Here is a 22,443-nt window from a genome sequence, read left to right as displayed (position 1 = left end):
CGAGCACATGGAGGGCTGTGCGGCCCCCCAAAGAAATGCCACCCCACACCATGACTGACCCACCGGCAAACCGGTCATGCTGGAGGATGTTGCAGGCAGCAGAACATTCTCCACGGCGTCTCCAGACTCTGTCACGTCTGTCACATGTGCTCAGTGTGAACCTGCTTTCATCTGTGAAGAGCACAGGGCACCAGTGGCGAATAGGCCAATCTTGGTGTTCTCTGGCAAATGCCAAACGTCCTGCACGGTGTTGGGCTGTAAGCACAACCCCCACCTGTGGATGTCGGGCCCTCATACCACCCTCATGGAGTCTGTTTCTGACCGTTTGAGCAGACAAATGCACATTTGTGGCCTGCTGGAGGTCATTTTGCAGGGCTCTGGCAGTGCTCCTCCTGCTCCTCCTTGCACAAAGGTGGAGGTAGAGGTCCTCCTACGGCCTCCTCCACGTCTCCTGATGTACTGGCCTGTCTCCTGGTAGCGCCTCCATGCTCTGGACACTATGCTGACAGACACAGCAAACCTTCTTGCCACAGCTCGCATTGATGTGCCATCCTGGATGAGCTGCACTACCTGAGCCACTTGTGTGGGTTGTAGACTCCGTCTCATTTTACCACTAGAGTGAAAGCACCGCCAGCATTCAAAAGTGACCAAAACATCAGCCAGGAAGCATAGGAACTGAGAAGTGGTCTGTGGTCACCACCTGCAGAACCACTCCTTTTTTGGGGGTGTCTTGCTAATTGCCTATAATTTCCACCTGTTGTCTATACCATTTGCACAACAGCATGTGAAATGTATTGTCAATCAGTGTTGCTTCCTAAGTGGACAGTTTGATTTCACAGAAGTGTGATTGACTTGGAGTTCCATTGTGTTGTTTAAGTGTTCCTTTAATTTTTTTGAGCAGTGTAGTTTCTTTAAAAGAAAAAAAGATTTACCAATTCCATGAACCTGCTCAAATGCTAATATAGCTTACCTTTAACTAGTTAATATTGGTCTTTATCCAGTCTATACCAAGCCAGCCTACCTGGGAGACAGGGTTGCTGGATGTTTTGACCTGCTGCTGGAACAGAACGTTCAGTATGCGGTTCTGCTGCTCCAAGTCAAACACGCGTGTCCTCAGCTTCACACACTCCTCTTTTAGGTCCTGAACATTCACCCACACAAGCACAAGGAAGGTGGATTAAAATTGGTATAAACTGGCTTTATAATTATACATGTTCAGTGTGCCTTCCATTATGATTTATGTAGGGCCAGGAGTTGTTCCTGACCATGTGACCTGACCAGGAAAACCTTGGGACCCTACAAGACATTCTTCATGCATTAAAATGGTAGCATGCATTCATTATATTTAACTTAGAAACATGACTCATAGAAAGTGTCCCTGTAATATTAATTCACAAGCATGGCACGTCAGCAGAAAGTTGATAAGCATATACCATACTACTGTTCCAGCTGGCTGATAGCCATTCTTACTTAGGTAATGTAACGCGAAGCACAGAGAATTTTCAACCAACCTTTACTTGGCGATATGTTACTTCCTCAATTCCCGACTTGGAAGACATCGCATTTCTTCTAAACTTCCATGGCTACTTGCAGGTGGTTCATTTTAATTTACAAAATGTTCCGTTATTAAAAAAAAAATTTTTTTTGCTCCATTAAGTGTACGCCGCTATATTGCCTATTTCAAATCTTCTCATTGATCAAGACAGGTGAGTGTCATTGAACGCAAAGCATGATTTCTGAGTTGTGCTCATGACATGCGCCACTTTGGGTTGGAAACTCCCCCCACCTGTCTCAATAAATGAGAGAATATTTGAAACAGAATAGACTTCATGGAGCAATTATTTTATTTAATAACGGAACATGTTCTTAATTCAAATGAACCACCTGCAACTAGCAATGGAAGTTTCGAAGACATGCATTGTCTTCCATGTCGGGAATTGAGGAAGTATCGCCAAGTAAAGGTTGGTTGAAAATTATCTGTGCTACGCTTTACATTACCTAATGTGAGAGTTCAGTGATCAGCCGGAGGAAGACGACACGACAGCACCCTCCTCAGGGGATAGGTACTCAGTGTAAAGCCAATTAGTACACAGCTGGGCCCACTAATTGCTTTGTGTCTTCCTCTATATAGGTGTGCCAGGAGAGGAGCTGGGGGAGGATTGGGAGTAGAGACGGGGACATGGGAGGACGTCGTATTGTCCTACGTCAGAGAAAGCTTCTTTGTCTGGGCCACCTTGTCTCTCTGTTAACCAAGGCAGACTTTAGATAGAGAGAAGTGTTCCTCCTGTAACTATTATGTGTAGACGATAGTCTAAAGACAGGAGTAGCCGTTTGTTGTTTTGCTTTCCCTTTTGGGCCACAGCCTTTTGGTTAATGGCTTAGTTTATGTTTATTTTGTTGTTACGCTGTTGTTTCAGCGTTGGACGTTACCCTGTATTGGAATTATTTTGTTGGGCATAAGAAAAACCGTTCAGTAACAATACAAAAGAAAAGGAACCAAAACCACTGCCTCTGGTCTGTTCATTTCATGCCTCCCGCTTGTGTTAGGGTGTTTCGGACAAGCTAATCCATTCACAACTGGTGGAGAATGCGGGCACCTTGAGGCAAGACCACAACCTTTCCCCTCTCCGGTGGCTGCGATTTTTTTTCTTCTTTCAGAAGCCTGCTGATAGGCATGAGCGAAGAATTGCTACTTCAGCTAACGGCCTGCGCCATCGCCCAACAGGAGACCCTAGACCTCCTCAGGTCCGAACTAGCAGAACGGCCGTTTCCCAGGGATCGTAGGATGCCCAACGTCAACGTGCTGATTCCACGTCTGACAGAGGACGACGATGTGGAGGCCTATCTTCTGGCATTCGAACGAACGGCGCAGAGAGAGAGATGGCCTCAGGATGACTGGGCGGGCCTCCTGGCTCCCCTGCTCACAGGCAAATCCCAGGCAGCGTACTATGACATTGAGGAAGGGGATGCTGCAGAATACGTATGTCTGAAGGTGGAGATTCAGTCCTGCTATCAGCTGAACCCCAGAGACCGGGCCCAAAGGTTTCATGACTGGAAGTACGCCGAAGTGGAGTCACGAGGGGCCAGCTCTACCAACTTATCTGTCTGGTAAGGGGGTGGCTATGCCCCACAAAAACCACGGCTGAAGTGTTAGAAACCCTTGTCATAGACAAGTGTTTGAGGGAATTACCCGTCACCATGCAGAGGATAGTTGGTCAGACAAATCCAGTTACAGTTGACCACCAAGTCCAGTGCATCGATTTATACTTGTCTACTAAAAGCCTTGCTGCCGTTAGCAGGGGCGATAAGACCACTCCAGTGGTACACCCCATGGCTGGCAGGAGGGTCAACAAGGCCAGCACCTAGCCTCATAGTCAAGACTTTTAGACATCCCTATGCCCACTGAATCAGCAGCCACCCCCCGTGACCAGGGGGAATGTCCCGCGCCACAGGTATCTTGGCATGTGGAGCTGGCCCCGGCTCGGAGTGTGCGGGTGCGCGTAAGACTCAGGAAGCATGGTGTCTCTGGTACGGGAGGAGGTCCTGGCCAACGCGCCCCGTCTCGAGGTGGAAACCGCTGTAGCCTGCATCCACGGGGACACCGAACACTACCCCACAGCCCGAGTCAGCTTCCATACCCCTGCCGGGAAGACCACCCTGATTGTTGGGGTTGTTCCTCAAATGAAGGTACCGGTGCTACTGGAGAGGGACTGCCCCCTGTTCGAGCTTCTGTGGAGGAATGCGGGGTGAGGGAGTGGCCCCAATAGAGCACGGAGACTGAACAACTCTAATCGACAAGCACTTGCGCACTCAGAGCCCACCCAGAGACGCACTCGACGGCGCACACCGCAGGGAAGGGACGAGAGGAAGCTAAGGAGGTGTGTCAGGGCAACTGGGATTCCACATCAGATCAGGGGGGAAGGAGACTCCCCCGATGGCCGTCTGAGGCACTTGTTCCAGGAGACCACGAAGGAAGACACCTTGGGGGGTTCCAGAGCGACCCGGCGGGAGACGGATCTAACCAGACCCCCGTCCTGAGTCAAGTCGACGAGCTCCAGAGGGAGCAGTTACGCCAGGTGTTTCAGGAGTCATCGAGGGAGAGCACCTGTAGGGGGTTTGACAAGGAGTCATTCAACCCAGACCAGGAGCGCCCCCCCTTGCCCCAACACGCACAACTTATCCCTGTCGGAAGAGCTAATGGGCCAATTTGGAACCGCCCAACACCGGGAGCCCAACCCTCGCCAGGCTATGCGGAAGGTGAAGAGTATAGATGGGAGGAGAATCGGCTCGGAAGGTGAGATAACCACGCAGGGTCTCTTGTACTGGGTGGCCAAATGTAGAAGGGTAGAACAGGAACTGCTAATGGTGCCCCGTTCATACAGAGATGTGGTGTTACACATGGCCCATACACATGTACTAGGGAGCCACCTCGCCTGGGAGAAGACCCCCGAACGGTTGCTGTGGCGTTTCTATTGGCCGAGGATCACCCAAGATGTTGCATAGTATTGCAAATCTTGTGACACCTGCCAACGCACTGCTACCAAGCGAACATACCGTAACCCTCTTATCCCTCTCCTGTTACAGGAGTGGGTCGCAGTTCCGGAGCGACCCACTAGGTGTCATCCTCCGACAACCTTAGCTGGAGGAGGATTGGGAGTAGAGACGGGGACCTGGGAGGACGTCGTATTGTCCTACCTCAGAGAAAGCTTCTTCGTCTGGGGCACCTTGTCTCTCTGTTAACCAAGGCATACTTTAGATAGAGAGAAGCGTTTCTCCTGTAACTATTATGTGTAGACGATAGTCTAAAGACAGGAGTAGCCGTTTGTTGTTTTGCTTTCCCTTTTGGTCAACGGCTTAGTTTGTTTATTTTGTTGTTACACTGTTGTTTCAGCATTGGACGTTACCCTGTATTGGAATTGTTTTGTTGGGCGAAATAAACAATACAAAAGAAAAGGAACCAAAACCACTGCCTCTGGTCTGTTGATTTCATGCCTCCCGCTTGTGTTAGGGTGCTTCGGACAAGCTGATCCGTTCACACTAAGTAACAACGGCAATCAGCCAGCTGGAACAGTAGTAATGGTCTGACTAGACAATGTTTTAATAGCTAGTAGTGAGCATGTGGTTTTTCAGTTTCAATAGTCATGACGTGCTAGCTAGTACACAAATAAGTATATTTATCATTATTACATTCCATCATTATTTCTTTTATAGCCTCCCTTAGACTTCTTTAATGATGCTTTAATCAAACAAAACAAAGACAAACCTTTTGAGTGAGGAGCGCTTGAACCACCTGATTAGCCACCTTGAAGCGAAAGAGAGCAGAGAGAGACATTGCATAAACAATACACTCAAAGAAAAGATAAGACAACATTCAGTCAACATGTCATGACAGAGATATCTTTGTTGTCCAACGTTTGTGTGAAGATGCAGATCTTCACCAGAGACATTTATTCACCTCCCCAATGTTTTAATTGTCCCCCATGATGAAATCGGGGAGGGGACTGTGGATCTGTCTCCCTCCGTTTGTTCATACTTTAGTCACACACAATATCTCAGACAGCATTGGGTTGATTTTGACGAAACTTGGGCGAATGATGCGTCTTGCCATAGAGATCCGGTGTTTACAAAATTACACTGATTGGCCAAAGGCGGGAGCTATAGTAATTAACTGAAATTTGTTAGTTACACTCGATATCTCAATTGGCCCAAGGGGAGAGTTGGATCATTCGTGGGGGACGACATGTTTACTGTTGCCTTGTTGTTGTTTGTATTCATTGTTTGTTTCAAGGGCCCTAGTTATTACTTTCATTACATATTCTCTACAATATTTAAAGCTCATACTATCATCTGCATCTCTACAGTTGTTTGTGTGTGTGTGAGCGTGTGTGTGTTTAGGACAGCCATTGGAATGTTGTAGGTGGTAATTGCCCACACGCCCCTCATTAAGTCCTGATTCAATACAGGTGCTTATTAAGCCATGGCTAAAGTCTAGTGTTTGTTGGTCAGCGGGAGAGAGATAACTAGTTGCCAGAAGAGTCCAACCCTACCATTATGCTTGTTTACACTGAGCTGCACTGGGGACAGCATGACCATGTAGATCAAGACACTGAAGAGCCAGCGCGAGATATGGCCAGATACTATATTGGCCGCTCTAACAATGAAAATAAATGTCTTCAAAAATAGAAGGTATTTGTGAGGAGGCAAGATCAGGTGGGACCATTCTAGCCAATGAGAGGGCAGATACGTGTGTGAACAACCACAATGTCCTTGCTATCTGGGATCCTTAGGACATCCCTACCCCATTGAAGTTGAAATGTAAAATGGGTAGGGTTTAGGGTGGCGACATCCCAAGAATTCCGGATAGCACTAAGAGGCACATGTCCTACTTATATCAGTACACTCGTAACAACCTAAGCATTACAAAACGTATACTCAACCAAATAAACCTCAAGTAGCAAACCAATTACATTTTTTGTTGACCAAATTCGACACTCATTGAACTCCTTACAAAAACTCCTCGCTTGATGAGCACAAAAAAACACCTGCTGGAGAAGACAGATTTTGGGCCGAGTTATCTCTCTCGCTTCGCCTCTTCATTTTACATTTACATTTTAGTCATTTAGCAGACGCTCTTATCCAGAGCGACTTACAGTTAGTGAGTGCATACATTTTCATACTGGCCCCCCGTGGGAAATGAACCCACAACCCTAGCGTTGCAAGCGCCATTCTCTACCAACTGAGCTACAGGGGACTCTTCCTGTCTGACGTATCTGAATCCAGGGATGATAAAATGCGTTGTACTCCAAATTGTCCCATTATTTAAATGTCCCAAACTGTCCCACTTTTACCCCTACCTACATGAACATATTACCTCTACTTCGTACCCCTGCACATTGATTCGGTACCCGTACTCCTTGTATATGGTGTTATTTTATCGTGTTACTATTTCCTTTTTTGCACATTTTTCTTACTTTTTTAACGAGCCCTTTCCGCCATGCAGTCATTCATCACTCCCCTCATGGGCGCAGGTACGGGGGACCTGCTTACTGCAAAAACAGGACTCAGGCTGGTCTTCACACTGTACTGTATAGCAATGTAATGAATTTGTCACTGTGAATTCATTTGATATTGTGATATTGATTGTGATTCAACATGTTTGCTAAAACAGGGTCCAGTTGTGTTTTTGGAGCTCCAACAAGGAAATACATTATTCAAAGACAACAACAACAATGTTCTACATTTACATTACATTTTTAGTCATTTAGCAGACGCTCTTATCCAGAGCGACTTACAGTTAGTGAATACATTTTTTTTTTTTTCTAGTGTGTGGCTGTTTATTGCCTTTGTTAATGCACCCTTGACAACAATGACATGGATTACCAATTAATTATTGTACTTCAGATGAGCATCTATAGTTTTGGGAGAGTTTGACATATACTAAGCCATTCCCCAACAGGACTTTTACTTTGACATTTCCACAGCTCAACGATGTAGTCCGCACAGAGCCTGATTGGCTGACTATCCTTGCACGTTCTCGTGCCATTTCAAAATGGCTGATGTGGCTTCTGCTACATAGCACGAAAATGGCAGCTTTCCTAGCAAAAAGCTGCCCTACAAAGACTAGCAGTCTTTCAAATTTCCCGGTGTAACAGTGGGATAATGAGACAATTCAGAGTACAACGCATTTCTCATCCCTGGATTGAGCCATATCTCGCGCTGGCTCCACTGTGTCTTGATATACACGGTCATGACCCTAGTGCAGCTAGGTGACTAGGAGAGTAATGTGAACAATTGTTAGTCCTGGTTTGATACTTTTATCCTATTTTACTCCTTTTATCATCTGTCTGTTTAAACTGCTATATGTCTTATAATTAAAACAAACTTTTTCATGACAAAATCTCAAGTCTTTTCAATAACGTTTTAATGTGAGAGGCCCTCCGTCCGCTTCCTCAAAGCTAGATTATAATTTTGGGGGATAAATTGATTTAATGGTAGCACTGAATATGAATGAAGGTAGCAGAATATCATGAAGAGCTTGAACTTATTATTTGATTTCAATTACATAACTGATCAATTATGTTGTTTAGTTCCAGAGACAATACTGATCATTCAACATTTTTGGGATGTCAAGTGTGATGTTTAATGCATTACATATTGCCGACTGTGTGAGCTGGTAGGGGTTTAAGCAATAAGGCCAGAGGGGGGTATGGTATATGGTCAATATACCACGGCTAAGGGCTGTTCTTATGCACGAAGCAACACGGAGAGCCTGGATACAGCCCTAAGCCATGGTATATTGCCCATATACCACAAATCCCAGAGGTGGCTTTTTGCTATTAAAAAACATAATTAGATCAGTAAAAATAAATGTTCTGTCATACCCGTGGCATACCACGGCTGTCAGCCAATCAGCATTCAGGGTTCGAACCACCATTCAGGGTTCGAACCACCCAGTTTATAATAACAAATAATTTGTAGACTGCAAATTGACTGCAAGAAGCAAACAGATATAATGTTTGACTAAAACATAACAATTTCAAACCTTGTTTACATTTGCATACGATCACGTGTCTCTTTATTCTGCGTGGGAATAGTAGCGAAAAGATTTCTTAAATTAAAATCACTTGGAGCTCATTTCCTGGTGTTTTTACAGTCTTTTATGTCCAACAAAGAAAAAAAGAAAACTAATAATAATAATATACAGTACCAGTCAAAAGTTTGGACACACCTACTCATTCAAGGGTTTTTCTTAATTTTTACTATGTTTTACATTGTAGAATAATATTGAAGACATCAAAACTATGAAATAACACATATGGAATCATGTAGTAACCAAAAAAGTGTTAAACAAATAAAAATATATTTTATATTTGAGATTCTTCAAATAGCCACCCTTTGCCTTGATGACAGCTTTCCACACTCAAAGCCCAAACCAGATGGGATGGCGTATCGCTGCAGAATGATGTGGTAGCCATGCTGGTTAAGTGTGCCTTGAATTCTAAATAAATCACAGACAGTGTCACCAGCAAAGCGCCCCCACACCATAACACCTTCTCCTCCATGCTTTACGGTGGGAAATACACATGCGGAGATCATCCGTTCACCCACACCGCGTCTCACAAAGACACGGCGGTTGGAACCAAAAATCTCCAATCTGGACTCCAGTGTGGTGGGTGATTTGAAAGGAGTCAGGCGCAGGAGGGTAAATCACAGAATAAAATGACTTATTCTGAAGGCACAGCGGTACAAAGCAAAGCGTCAAACACTCCAGTGCGTAATCAGACGCACTGGGAAACAACATGGCACACGGGTGATATATCCCGGCGATACAAAATACAATGAGCTCCACCGAGCTATACTAACCTCCACAATAAACAATCACACACAAAGACAAGGGGGCAGAGGGAAACTTATACAGGTACTGATGAGGGGATATGAACCAGGTGTGTGTAATAAACAAGACAAAACAAATGGAATGATGAGATGAGGAGCGGCAGTAGCTAGAAGACCGGTGACGATGAACGCCAAAGCCTGCCCGAACAAGGAGAGGAGGCAGCTTCGGAGGAAGTCGTGACAGTACCCCCCCCCCCCACCCCCTGACGTGCAGCTCCAGCAGCGCGCCGACACCAGCCTCGGGGACGGCCAGGAGGACGCGGAGCAGGGCGAGCCGGATGGAGATGGTGGAAATCCCACAACAGGGAGGGATCGAGAATATCCCTCACCGGGACCCAGCACCACTCCTCCGGACCGTACCCCTCACACTTCACGAGGTAATGAAGGCCCTCCACCGAACGCCTTGAATCCACGATGGAACGGATGCAGGGGCCCCCTCGATGTCCAGAGGGGCCGGAGGGACCTCCCGCACCTCAGACTCCTGGAGCGGACCAACCACCACCGGCCTGAGGAGAGACACCTGGAACGAGGGGTTAATACGATAAGTAAACAGGGCCTCCACAGTCTGCAGGGCCGTGGGGAGACCGGGCAGAGGAAGGAGGTGGCAGGCTTTTGAAAAGCGGTCCACAACAACCAGTATGATGGTGTTACCCTGAGAGAGGGGAAGATCAGTAAGGAAGTCAATACACAAGTGGGACCATGGCCATTGTGGAACTGGTAAGGGTTGTAACTTACCCGCTGGGAGGTGCCTAGGTGCCTTACTCTGGGCATACACCAAGCATGAGGAGACATACACCTTCACATCCTTAGCCAAGGTAGGCCACCAGTACATTCCGGTCAGGCAGCGCACTGTACGGCCGATACCTGGGTAACAAGAGGAGGGGGACGTGTGTGCCCAATAGATCAGATGGTCACGGACATGAGATGGCACATACTGCAGCCCAGCTGGGCACCAAGGTGGAGATGGCTCTGTGCGTAACGCCCGCTCTATGTCCACATCCATCGCCCACACTACCGGCGCCACAATAAAGGAGGCCGGGAGTATAGGGGTGTTGTCTATGGGCCTCTCCTCTGTGTAGTACAGCCGTGACAGTGCGTCTGCCTTCACGTTCTTCGTACCCTGGATGTAAGACAGTGTAAAATCAAACCGGGTGAAGAATAGGGCCCAACTGGCCTGGCGTGGGTTCAGCCTCCTCGCTGCCCGGATGTACTGCAGGTTACGGTGGTCCGTCCAGACGAGGAAAGGGTGTTTCGCCCCCTCGAGCCAGTGCCTCCACACGGTCAGGGCTCGGACAACAGCCAACAGCTCCCGATCACCAACGTCGTAGTTCTGCTCTGCCGGGCTGAGCTTCTTGGAGAAGAAGGCACAGGGGCGGGGCTTGGGTGGCATGCCCGAGCGTTGAGATAGGACAGCGCCTATCCCTACCTCGGATGCATCCACCTCCACTACGAACGGTAGTGATGGATCGGGATGGGCCAGTACCGGGGCTAAAGTGAACCTTCTGGTTACTGAAGGCCCTGTCAGCCTCAGCAGACCAGCGGAGCCGGGACGGCCCACCCTTCAACAGAGAGGGGATGGGAGCTGTGACCTTGCCAAAGCCCCGGATAAACCTCCGATAGTAGTTGGCAAAGCCAATAAAGCGCTGCACCTCCTTTACCGTGGTTGGAGTCGGCCAATTATGCACGGCTGAAATGCGATCTCCCTCCATCTCCACACCTGAGGTGGTAACGCGGTATCCGAGTAAGGAGACGGACTGTTGGAAAAACAGACACTTCTCTGCCTTGGCATGAAGGTCATGTTCCAACAGTCGGCCCAGCACTTTGCGAACCGGAGACACATGCTCAGCGCGCGTAGCGGAATACACCAGAATGTCAACGATGTAGACCATTACACCGCGACCAAGCATGTCCCGAAACACCTCATTCACAAAGGACTGGAAGATGGATGGAGCATTCATCAAACCGTAAGGCATCACCAGGTATTCGTAATGCCCCATGGATGTGCTGAATGCTGTCTTCCACTCGTCCCCCTCTCGGACACACACCAGGTTGTACGCACGCCGGAGATCTAATTTTGTGAAGAAGCGCGCCCCGTGCATTGACTCGATTACAGATGGAATGAGGGGTAGACGATAACTATAATGTATTGTCAGTGCTCGGTAATCAATGCAAGGGCGCAGACCTCCGTCTTTCTTCTTCACAAAAAATTAACTCGAGAAGGCTGGCGAAGTGGAGGGACGTACGAACCCCTGGCGCAGGGACTCGAAGACGTATGTCTCCATCGCCTCCGTTTCAGCCTGCGACAGAGGCTATACATTTTTATTTAATTTTTTATTTCACCTTTATTTAACCAGGTAAGCCAGTTGAGAACAAGTTCTCATTTACAACTGCGACCTGGCCAAGATAAAGCAAAGCAGTGCGATAAAAACAACAACACAGAGTTACATATGGGGTAAACAAAACATAAAGTCAAAAATACAACAGAAAATATATATACAGTGTGTGCGAATGTAGTAAGTTATGGAGGTAAGGCAATAAATAGGCCATAATGCAAAATAGTTACAATTTCGTATAATACTGGAATGATAGATGTGCAAAAGATGATGTGCAAATAGAGATACTGGGGTGCAAATTAGCAAAATAAATAACAATATGGGGATGAGGTAGTTGGGTGGGCTAATTTCAGAAAGGCTGTGTACAGGTGCAGTGATCGGTAAGCTGCTCTGACAACTGATGCTTAAAGTTAGAGAGGGAGATAAGAGTCTCCAGCTTCAGAGATTTTTGCAGTTCGTTCCAGTCATTGGCAGCAGAGAACTGGAAGGAATGGCGTTCAAAGGAGGTGTTGGCTTTGGGGATGACCAGTGAGATATACCTGCTGGAGCGCAGACTACGGGTGGGTGTTGCTATGGTGACCAGTGAGCTAAGATAAGACAGGGATTTGCCTAGCAGTGATTTATAGATGACCTGGAGCCAGTGGGTTTGGCGACGAATATGTAGTGAGGGCCAGCCAACAAGAGCGTACAGGTCACAATGGTGGGTAGTATATGGGGCTTTGGTGACAAAACGGATGGCACTGTGATAGACTACATCCAATTTGCTGAGTAGGGTGTTGGAGGCTATTTTGTAAATTACATCGCCGAAGTCAAGGATCGGTAGTATAGTCAGTTTTACGAGGGCATGTTTGGCAGCATGAGTGAAGGAGGCTTTGTTGCGAAATAGGAATCCAAGTCTAGATCTAACTTTTGATTGGAGATGCATAATGTGAGTCTGGAAGGAGAGTTTACAGTCTAACCAGACACCTAGGTATTTGAAGTTGTCCACATACTCTAGGTCAGACGCGCAGAGAGTAGTGATTCTACTCGGGTGGGCGGGTGCAAGCAGCGTTCGGTTGAAGAGCATGCATTTAGTTTTACTAGTGTTTAAGAGCAGTTGGAGGCTACGGAAGGAGTGTTGTATGGCATTGAAGCTCGTTTGGAGGTTTGTTAACACAGTGTCCAATGAAGGGCCAGATGCATACAAAATGGTGTCGTCCGCATAGAGGTGGATCCGAGCGTCACCAGCAGCAAGAGCGACATCATTGATATACACAGAGAATAGAGTCGGCCCGAGATTTGAACCCTGTGGCACGCCCATAGAGACGACCAGAGGTCCAGACAACAGGCCTTCCGATTTGATACATTGAACTCTATCTGAGAAGTAGTTGGTGAACCAGGTGAGGCAGTCATTAGAGAAACCAAGGCTATTTAGTCTGCCAATAAGAATGCGGTGGTTGACAGAGTTGAAAGCCTTGGCCAGGTCGATGAAGACGGCTGCGCAGTACTGTCTTTTATCGATCGCGTTTATAATATCGTTTAGGACCTTGAGCGTGGCTGAGGTGCACCCATGACCAGCTCGGAAACCGGATTGCATAGCGGAGAAGGTACGGTGGGATTCGAAATGGTCGGTGATCTGTTTGTTAACTTGGCTTTCAAATACTTTCCAAAGGCAGGGCAGGATGGATATAGGTCTATAACAGTTAGGATCTAGAGTGTCACCCCCTTTGAAGAGGGGGATGACTGCGGCAGCTTTCCAATCTCTGGGGATCTCAGACGTTACGAAAGAGAGGTTGAACAGGCTAGTAATAGGGGTTGCGACAATTTCGGCAGCTAATTTTAGAAACAAAGGGTCCAGATTGTCTAGCCCAGCTGATTTGTAGGGGTCCAGATTTTTTAGCTCTTTCAGAACATTAGCTATCTGAATTTGTGTGAAAGAGAAGCGGGGGGGGGGGGGCATGGGCAAGTTGCAGCGGAGGGTGCAGAGCTGGTGGCCGGGGTAGTGGTAGCCAGGTGGAAAGCATGGCCAGCCGTAGCAAAATGATTGTTGAAATTCTCGGTGGTGGTAGATTTATCGGTGGTGACAGTGTTTCCTAGCCTCAGTGCAGTGGGCAGTTGGGAGGAGGTGCTCTTATTTTCCATGGACTTTACAGTGTCCCAAAACCTTTTGGAGTTAGTGCTACAGGAAGCAAATTTCTGTTTGAAAAAGCTAGCCTTTGCTTTCCTAACTGATTGTGTATATTGGTTCCTGACTTCCCTAAAAAGTTGCACATCGCGGGAGCTGTTCGATGCTAATGCAGTACGCCACAGGATGTTTTTGTGCTGGTCAAGGGCAGTCAAGTCTGAGGAGAACCAGGGGCTATATCTGTTCTTAGTTCTGAATTTTTTGAATGGGGCATGCTTATTTAAGATTGAGAAGAAAGCACTTTTAAAGAACAACCAGGCATCCTCTACTGATGGAATGAGGTCAATATCCATCCAGGATACCCGGGCCAGGTCAATTAGAAAGGCCTGCTCGCTAAAGTGTTTTTGGGAGCGCTTGACAGTGATGATGGGTGGTTGTTTGATCGCGGACCCATTACGGACGCAGGCAATAAGGCAGTGATCGCTGAGATCCTGGTTGAAGACAGCGGAGGTGTATTTAGAGGGTACATTTGTCAGGATGATATCAATGAGGGTGCCCATGTTTACAGATTTAGGGTTGTACCTGGTAGGTTCGTTGATAATTTGTGTGAGATTGAGGGCATCTAGTTTAGATTGTAGGTTGGCCGGGGTGTTAAGCATATCCCAGTTTAGGTCACCAAGCAGTACGAACTCTGAGGATAGATGGGGGGCAATCAGTTCACATATGGTGTCCAGGGCACAGCTCGGGCTGAGGGGGGTCTGTAGCAAGCGGCAACAGTGAGAGACTTATTTCTGGAAAGGTGGATTTTTAGAAGTAGAAGCTCAAACTGTTTGGGCACAGACCTGGATATTACGATAGACCTCTCCAGGCTATCTCTACAGTAGATTGCAACCCCAACCCCTTTGGCAGTTCTATCGAGACGGAAAATGTTGTAGTTGGGGATGGACATTTCTGAATTTTTGGTGGCCTTCCTAAGCCAGGATTCAGACACTGCTAGAACATCAGGGTTGGTGGAGTGTGCTAACTCAGTGAATAACTCAAACTTAGGAAGGAGGCTTCTGATATTAACATGCAAGAAACCAAGGCTTTTACGATTACAGAAGTCAACAAATGATAACGCCTGGGGAGTAGTAGTGATACTGGGGGCTACAGGGCCTGGGTTAACCTCTACATCACCAGAGGAACAGAGAAGGAGTAGAATAAGGATACGGCTAATGGCTTTAAGAACTGGTCTTCTAGTGCGTTGGGTACAGAGAAAAAAAGGGGCAGGTTTCCGGGCGTTGTAGAATAGATTCAGGGCATTATGTACAGAAAAGGATATGGAAGGATAGGAGGTGGAACAAAGGAGCTGTCTGAGGCAGGTTTAGCTGGGCTGGGGGATCTACAGTGAAATAGTACAATAAGAAATAAGCGAAACAGCAATAAGCAAGGCATATTGACATGGGAGAGAGGCATAAAGCAATCACAGATGTAATTCGAGAGAGCTAAGACAACAGCTGGTAATGGCGACAAAGTTTGGGCTGAGGCTAAACATCAACATTATGCGGTACCGTAAAATGGAACAGTCCAGCAGGCATCAGCTGTATAGCTGAGTTATCATAAGGTCCGGTGAAAAGCAATAGGATAGTTCGGAGGTAGTTCGGGGGCTACTATAGCACTAGCTAGCAAGAGGCCACGGCTAGCGTGTGCTAGCGGGCCGGGGCTAGCAGATGGATCTTCGTGGTCGACGTCATAACGGGAAGCCTGTTGTAACCACATCAGACGATTTCGTCGGCAGACCAGTCGTGTTGGATCGGCGGGGCTCCGTATCGACACTAGGAGGTCCCGTCCGGTTGACAGAGAGGTAGATAGCCGGGAGATGGACCTGGCTCAAGGCTAACTCAGGGCTGATTAGCCAACCACAAAACGTCCATTTGGTTGCAGCTAGCTAGTAGCGATGAATCCGGTGTTAATGGTTCAGTGATTCCGGCAGAAAAAACGATATGTTCAGGGTCGATAACGCGCTGTGCAGCCAGTGCAGACTGGCCGAATAATAGTCCAGGCTAGAGCTGGCTGGCTGGTATGTAGTGCTGGCCACGGCCACGGAAAATGGTGAGGACCGCTAACGGTGGCTAATAGCAAGTAGCTAGTTAGCTGGCTAGCGATGATCCGGTGTTAAGGTCCAGTTGTTCCGGCAGAAAATCCAATATGCTCTGGCTCGATAGCGCAATGTGCAGACTGGCCGACAATTGTCCATGCTAGAGCTGGCTGGTAGGAAGTGCAGGCCATGGGCACACAGACAATGGTGAAGACCGCTAACCGCTAACGGTGGCTAATAGCAAGTAGCTAGTTAGCTGGCTAGCTGGCTAGTTTCAGCCAGAGGTTCTGGATAAAAATGTATGAAGAAACAACAGAATCCGTTCCACATTGGGTGAGGCGGGTTGCAGGAAAGTATATTTAGTTAAAGGATGGAAAGTGAGATTGAAAAATATATACAAAAAAGACAAAAAACTAAAAACAGGCTATTTACATAAAGGACACTACAGAAAACACGACCGCTGGGAGGCTCCTGGGAGGCACAGCGTCTACCCGAAAGTTTAATACGCAATCCCCCGCCTGATGAGGTGGTAATTTGGACGCCTGAGTTTTGGAAAACGCGTGCACCAAATCGGAATGCGCACAGTGGAGGTAGTGTCTGAACTTTCCACCGTGGTTACACCAACGAAAATAGCTAGACACCTACCCTGACACTCTCGCAACCACCCCGTGTTAACCCTCTGTGGCAATGAAAAGGTGGGGTTGTGTAGTGCTAACCAGGGAAGACCCAACACAACAGGGAAATCAGGGGACAAAATAATAAACAAAGTGACTTGCTCTCTATGGGTCTTGTGCGTAACCATCGTGACTGGTGCTGTAACTTCCCTAACGAAACCTGACCCTAATGGTCAACTGTCAAGTGCTTTGATGGGAAGTGGAATGGATAGGAGAACCAATTGAATACCTAGACTATGTGCTCACGACCTGTCCATAAAGTTCCCAGCTGCGCCTGAATCGACCAGTGCCTTACGCTGGGAAACCACTGTGTAATCAGGGTAGGTGACGTGTATGCTGCAGTGCGCAGCAGAGGGCTCAGAACGAGTGTGGTTTTGTGCTACCTGGGGTGATGCGAGAGTGCCCTGCCTGCTGCCTCCAGACCCGGAAGAACCCTGACGACAGCGTACAGCCGAATGTCCTCTCCTGCCACAAGAGTGACACTGGAGCTGTCGTCCTCCGTTCTCCCGGATCGCTGCACCACCCAGCTCCATCGGAACTGAATCCGGGTTGAGGGGGGATGAAACGGGAAGGCCCCCTCCAGGATGTCCTCTTGCAGCAGGCAGGTTGTCCAACCGGATGGCCATGTCCACCAGCTGGTCGAAGGTAAACATGGTATCCCGGCAGGCTGCACCGGAAACAGTCGATCAGGGCCCGCTCATTCCACCCGGACCCAGCCACTAGTGTACGAAACCCTGCGCGGTCTTCGTCCCCTGCCTCAGTTGGACCAGCCGCTCGCCGGCCTCTCTTCCTTTGGGCGGGTGATGAAAAACTGCCCGGAAGAGGTGAGCGAACTCCCTGTAGTTATCCAACGCGGCTCCTGCTTCACTCCAGACCGCGTTGGCCCACTCCAGGGCTTTCTCCGAGAGGCAGGAGACGAGGGCGGACACCTTCTCCCGCTCCGATGGAGCCGGGCTGATGCACAAGAAGTAGATCTCCAGCTGCAGGAGGAATCCCTGGCAGCGGGCAGCTGTCCCGTCATAATCCCTCGTTTGGGAGAGATGAATCCCTCTGGGTGCTGGGGTGTGGGTGGCTGGATCCGGTTGCTCAGCTGGTCCCGACGTGTCGGGTCCTCTCCTCTCCAGGCATTGGTCGACCTGGTGATCCCGATCCATCGCTTCTCCCAAGCTGGCTAACATTGTAGAATGCTCCCGGACCCGTGCCACGACTCCAGACATGGGCTCTTCTCCTGCTGACTCCATGTTTTGGTGTGTGATTCTGTGGCGGGTGATTTGAAAGGAGTCAGGCACAGGAGGGTAAATCACAGAATAAAAGGGTTTATTCCGAAGGCACAGCGGTACGCAGCAATGCATCAAACATTCCAGTGCGTAATCAGGCGCAATGGGAAAAAACAAGGCACACAGGTGAAATATCCTGGCGATACAAAATACAAGGAGCTCCACCGAGCTAAACTAACCTCCACAATAAATAATCACACACAAAGACAAGGGGGCAGAGGGAAAAATGATACAGGTACTAATGAGGGGAAATGAACAAGGTGTGTATAATAAACAAGACAAAACAAATGGAATGATGAGATGAGGAGTGGCAGTGGCTAGAAGGCCAGTGACGACGAATGCCGAAGCCTGCCCAAACAAGGAGAGGAGGCAGCTTCAGAGGAAGTCGTGACATCCAGACCAAAGGACACATTTCCACCGGTCTAATGTCCATTGCTCGTGTTTCTTGGTCCAAGCAAGTCTCTTCTTCTTATTGGTGTACTTTAGTAGTGGTTTCTATGCAGCAATTTGACCATGAAGGCCTGATTCACACAGTCTCCTCTGAACAGTTGATGTTGAGATGTGTATGTTACTTGAACTCTGTGAAGCATTTATTTGGGCTGCAATTTCTGAGGCTGGTAACTAATGAAATTATCCTCTGCAGCAGAGGTAACTCTGGGTCTTCCATTCCTGTGGCGGTCCTCATGAGAGCCAGTTTCATCATAGTGCTTGATGGACAATGGCGCCGAAGGAGATGGCTGCCGTTTCACGGCCCCCTAACCAATTGTGCTATTATGTGTGTTTTTTCGCATTATTTGTAATTTATTCTGTACATATTTTTTCTTCAACGAGTCGGACGCCAAGGATATTCTACAGACACCCGACAAGGACCAAATCTCTGTCATTCGCAAGAAAATGAGACAGAGATATCGTGGACGTAGATCGGGGTGCCTTTTAAGGATCCGACGGCGAGCGAGGAATCTGCCTCTTCCATCAGTCCTATTAGCCAACGTACAATCATTGGAAAACAAAATGGACGACCTAAGATCAAGGATATCCTACCAACGGGGCATTAAAAAACTGTAATATCTTATGTTTCACCGAGTCGTGGCTGAACGACGACATGGATAACATACAGCTGGCGGGATATACGCTAGATCGGCAGGATAGAACTGCTGAGTGGCAGTCTATCCTGCCGGGGTGGCGGTCTGTGTGGCGGTCTGTGTATATTTGGGGTGGCGGTCTGTGTATATTTGTAAACAAAAGCTGGTGCACGAAATCTAATACTAAGGAAGTCTCAAGATTTTCATGATAAGCTTTAGACCACACTATTTACCAAGAGAGTTCTCTTCTATATTTTTCGTAGCTGTCTATTTACAACAACAAACCGATGCTGGCACTAAGATTGCACTCAATGAGCTGTATAAGGCCATAAGCAAACAGGAAAACGCTCATCCAGAGGCAGCGCTCCTAGTGGCCGGGGACTTTAATGCAGGGAAACTTAAATTCTTTCTACCTTATTTCTACCAGCATGTTAAATGTGCAACCAGAAGAAAAAAACTCCAGACCACCTTTACTCCACACACAGAAATGCGTACAAAGCTCTCCCTCGCCCTCCATTTGGCAAATGTGACCATAATTCTATACTCCTGATTGCTGCTTATAAGCAAAAACTAAAGCAGGAAGCACCAGTGACACGGTTAATAAGGAAGTGGTCAGATGACGCAGATGATAAGCTACAGGACTGTTTTGCTAGCACAGACTGGAATATGTTCTGGGATTCTTCCGATGGCATTGAGGAGTACACCACATCAGTCACTGGCTTCATCAATAAGTGCATCGATGACGTCATCCCCACGGTAACCGTATGTACATACCCCAACCAGAAGCCATGGATTACAGGCAACAGCCGCACTGAGCTAAAAGGTGGAGCTGCCCCTTTCAAGGAGCGGGACTTTAACCCGGACGCTTATAAGAAATCCCGCTATGCCCTCAGATGAACCATCAAACAGGCAAAGAGTCAATACAGGACTAAGATTGAATCATACTACAACGGCTCCGACACTTCGATGCTCGCATCGAGGCAAGCAACTCTGAAGCATGCATGAGTGCATCAGCTGTTCCGAATGACTATGTGATCACACTCTCCGTAGCCGATGTGAGTAAGGCTTTTAAGCACGTCAACATTCACAAGGCAGCAGGGCCAGACGGATTACCAGGACGTGTACTCCGAGCATGCGCTGACCAACTGGCAAGTGTCTTCACTGACATTTTCAACATGTCCCTGACTGAGTCTGTAATACCAACATGTTTCAAGCAGACCACCATAGTCCCTGTACCCAAGAACAATAACATAACCTGCCTAAATGACTACCGACTCGTAGCACTCATTTCTGTTGCCATGAAGTGCTTTGAAAGGCTGGTCATGGCTCACATCAACACCATTATCCCAGAAACCCTAGAGTCACTCCAATTTTTATACCGCCCCAACAGATCCACAGATGATGCAATCTCTATTGCTCTCCACACTGCCCTTTCCCACCTGGACAATAGGAACACCTATGTGAGAATGCTGTTCATTGACTACAGCTCAGCTTTCAACACCATAGTGCCCTCAAAGCTCATCATTAAGCTAAGGATCCTTTGACTAAACACCTCCCTCTGCAACTGGATCCTGGACTTCCTGACAGGCCGCTCCCAGGTGGTAAGGGTAGGTAACAACACATCTGCCACGCTGATCCTCAACACGTGGGCCCCTCAGGGGTGCAAGCTCAGTCCCCTCCTGTACTCCCTGTTCACCCATGACTGCATGGCAAGGTACGACTCCAACACCATCATTAAGTTTGCCGACGACACAACAGTGATAGGCCTGATCACCGACAACGATGAGACAGCCTATACGGAGGAAGTCAGAGACCTGGTTGTGTGGTGCCAGGATAACAACCTCTCCCTCAACGTGATCAAGGCAAAGGAGATGATTGTGGACTACAGGAAAAAAAAGAGGACTGAGCACGCCCTCATTCTCATCGACGAGGCTGTAGTGGAACAGGTTGAGAGCTTCAAGTTCCTTTGTGTCCACATCACCAACAAACTATCATGGTCCAAACACACCAAGACAGTCGTGAAGAGGGCACGACAAAGCCTATTCCCCCTCAGGAGACTGAATAGATTTGGCATTGGTCCTCAGATCCTCAAAAAGTTATACAGCTGCACCATCGAGAGCGTCCTGACTGGTTGCATCACAGCCTGGTATGGCAGCTGCTCGGCCTCCGACCGCAAGGCACTACAGAGAGTGGTGCGTATAGCCCAGTACATCACTGGGGCCAAGCTTCCTGTCATCCAGGACCTCTATACCAGGCGGTATCAAAGGAAGGCCCAAAAAATTGTCGAAGACTCCAGTCACCCTAGTCATAGATTGTTCTCTCTGCTATCGCACGGCAAGCGGTACCGGAGAGCCAAGTCTAGGTCAAAAGGCTTCTTAATAGCTTCTACCCCCAAGCCATAAGACTCCTGAACAGCTAATCATGGCTACCTGGACTATTTGCATTGTCGGCCTGCAGGCCGCCAGTTGGGGATCCATGCAGTACAGCTTGGCTTGACTTGGCTCTGAATTTACCCATATAGTTGAGAGTCAGTGGTACCATTTCTATTCAGTAGAAAATGTAGCCCTTTAATATAGCATAGCCGTCATGACAACTCTCAGATGTCATCATGACACAAAGCACCCTAAGAGACTGCCAAAAAAAATCCCATGCACAAACTAACGTTCCAAACCCAGGCAGAGTGAATTACTCTCACTTCAGTTGTGTTGAAACATTTTGTCTTCTACCTGAATACTTAAAATTCAAGAGGGCAGCAATCGCCATGGTAACTGCCTCATTAAGGAAGCCTCTTCAAAAATGGAAAGGGAGATGGAGAGACAATCAGCCCGTTGTAATAGAGGAGAGGAGGAAAGTGGCACACACAACTCACACTATTTCACTCCCGGCCAGTCTCTCTGAGCAGGAGGAGAGGTCTCATCCCTTAGAGCTCCCATGCTTAACTCTCATCAGATTCAAAACCTTGAACAACAGTGCTCTATACTTTGTGGATGCTTTTGTAAGGAAACTACAGGAATTCGTAGTCCTTTCTAGACCTTATCAAATATTTCAGCTTAGGGTAAACCCAGTGAACTGTGTGTCTATGAGAGATAGAGAGGGAGAGAAATAGACACTCACCTCATCCAGACAACGTTCATACTGCTTCCTCTGGTTGTCGTTCTCCATCGTCAAGGCAGAGTTCTCCGCCTGTAATAGCAAACACCTCCAGATCAACTGAATATGTACACAAAAAACACCTTCACATACAGTGAGGGAATTAAGTATTTGATCCCCTGCTGATTTTGTACGTTTGCCCACTGACAAAGACATGATCAGTCTATAAGTTTAATGGTAGGTTTATTTGAACAGTGAGAGACAGAATAACAACAACAAAATCCAGAAAAACGCATGTCAAAAATGTTATAAATTGTTTTGCATTTTAATGAAGGAAATAAGTATTTGACCCCTCTGCAAAACATAACTTAGTACTTGGTGGCAAAACCCTTGATGGCAATCACAGAGGTCAG

At 47.7% G+C, this 22,443-nt stretch overlaps 1 long non-coding RNA gene across 1 annotated transcript; it reads right to left on the bottom strand.

Moving 5' to 3' along the window:
- Nucleotides 1–1,102: 1,102 nt before the first annotated feature.
- LOC121555643 lies at nt 1,103–22,107 on the bottom strand. Its single transcript, XR_005997971.1, has 3 exons — nt 22,055–22,107; nt 5,264–5,302; nt 1,103–1,141 (listed from the first exon to the last, which is right to left on the bottom strand). It is a non-coding gene; the product is annotated as an uncharacterized LOC121555643 (long non-coding RNA).
- Between the last annotated feature and the right edge of the window lie 336 nt (nt 22,108–22,443).

This window comes from Coregonus clupeaformis, chromosome 4, assembly GCF_020615455.1.
Source record: "Coregonus clupeaformis isolate EN_2021a chromosome 4, ASM2061545v1, whole genome shotgun sequence".
Taxonomy (NCBI): Eukaryota; Metazoa; Chordata; class Actinopteri; order Salmoniformes; family Salmonidae; genus Coregonus; species Coregonus clupeaformis.
This window is presented reverse-complemented; position numbering and strand designations above follow the sequence as displayed.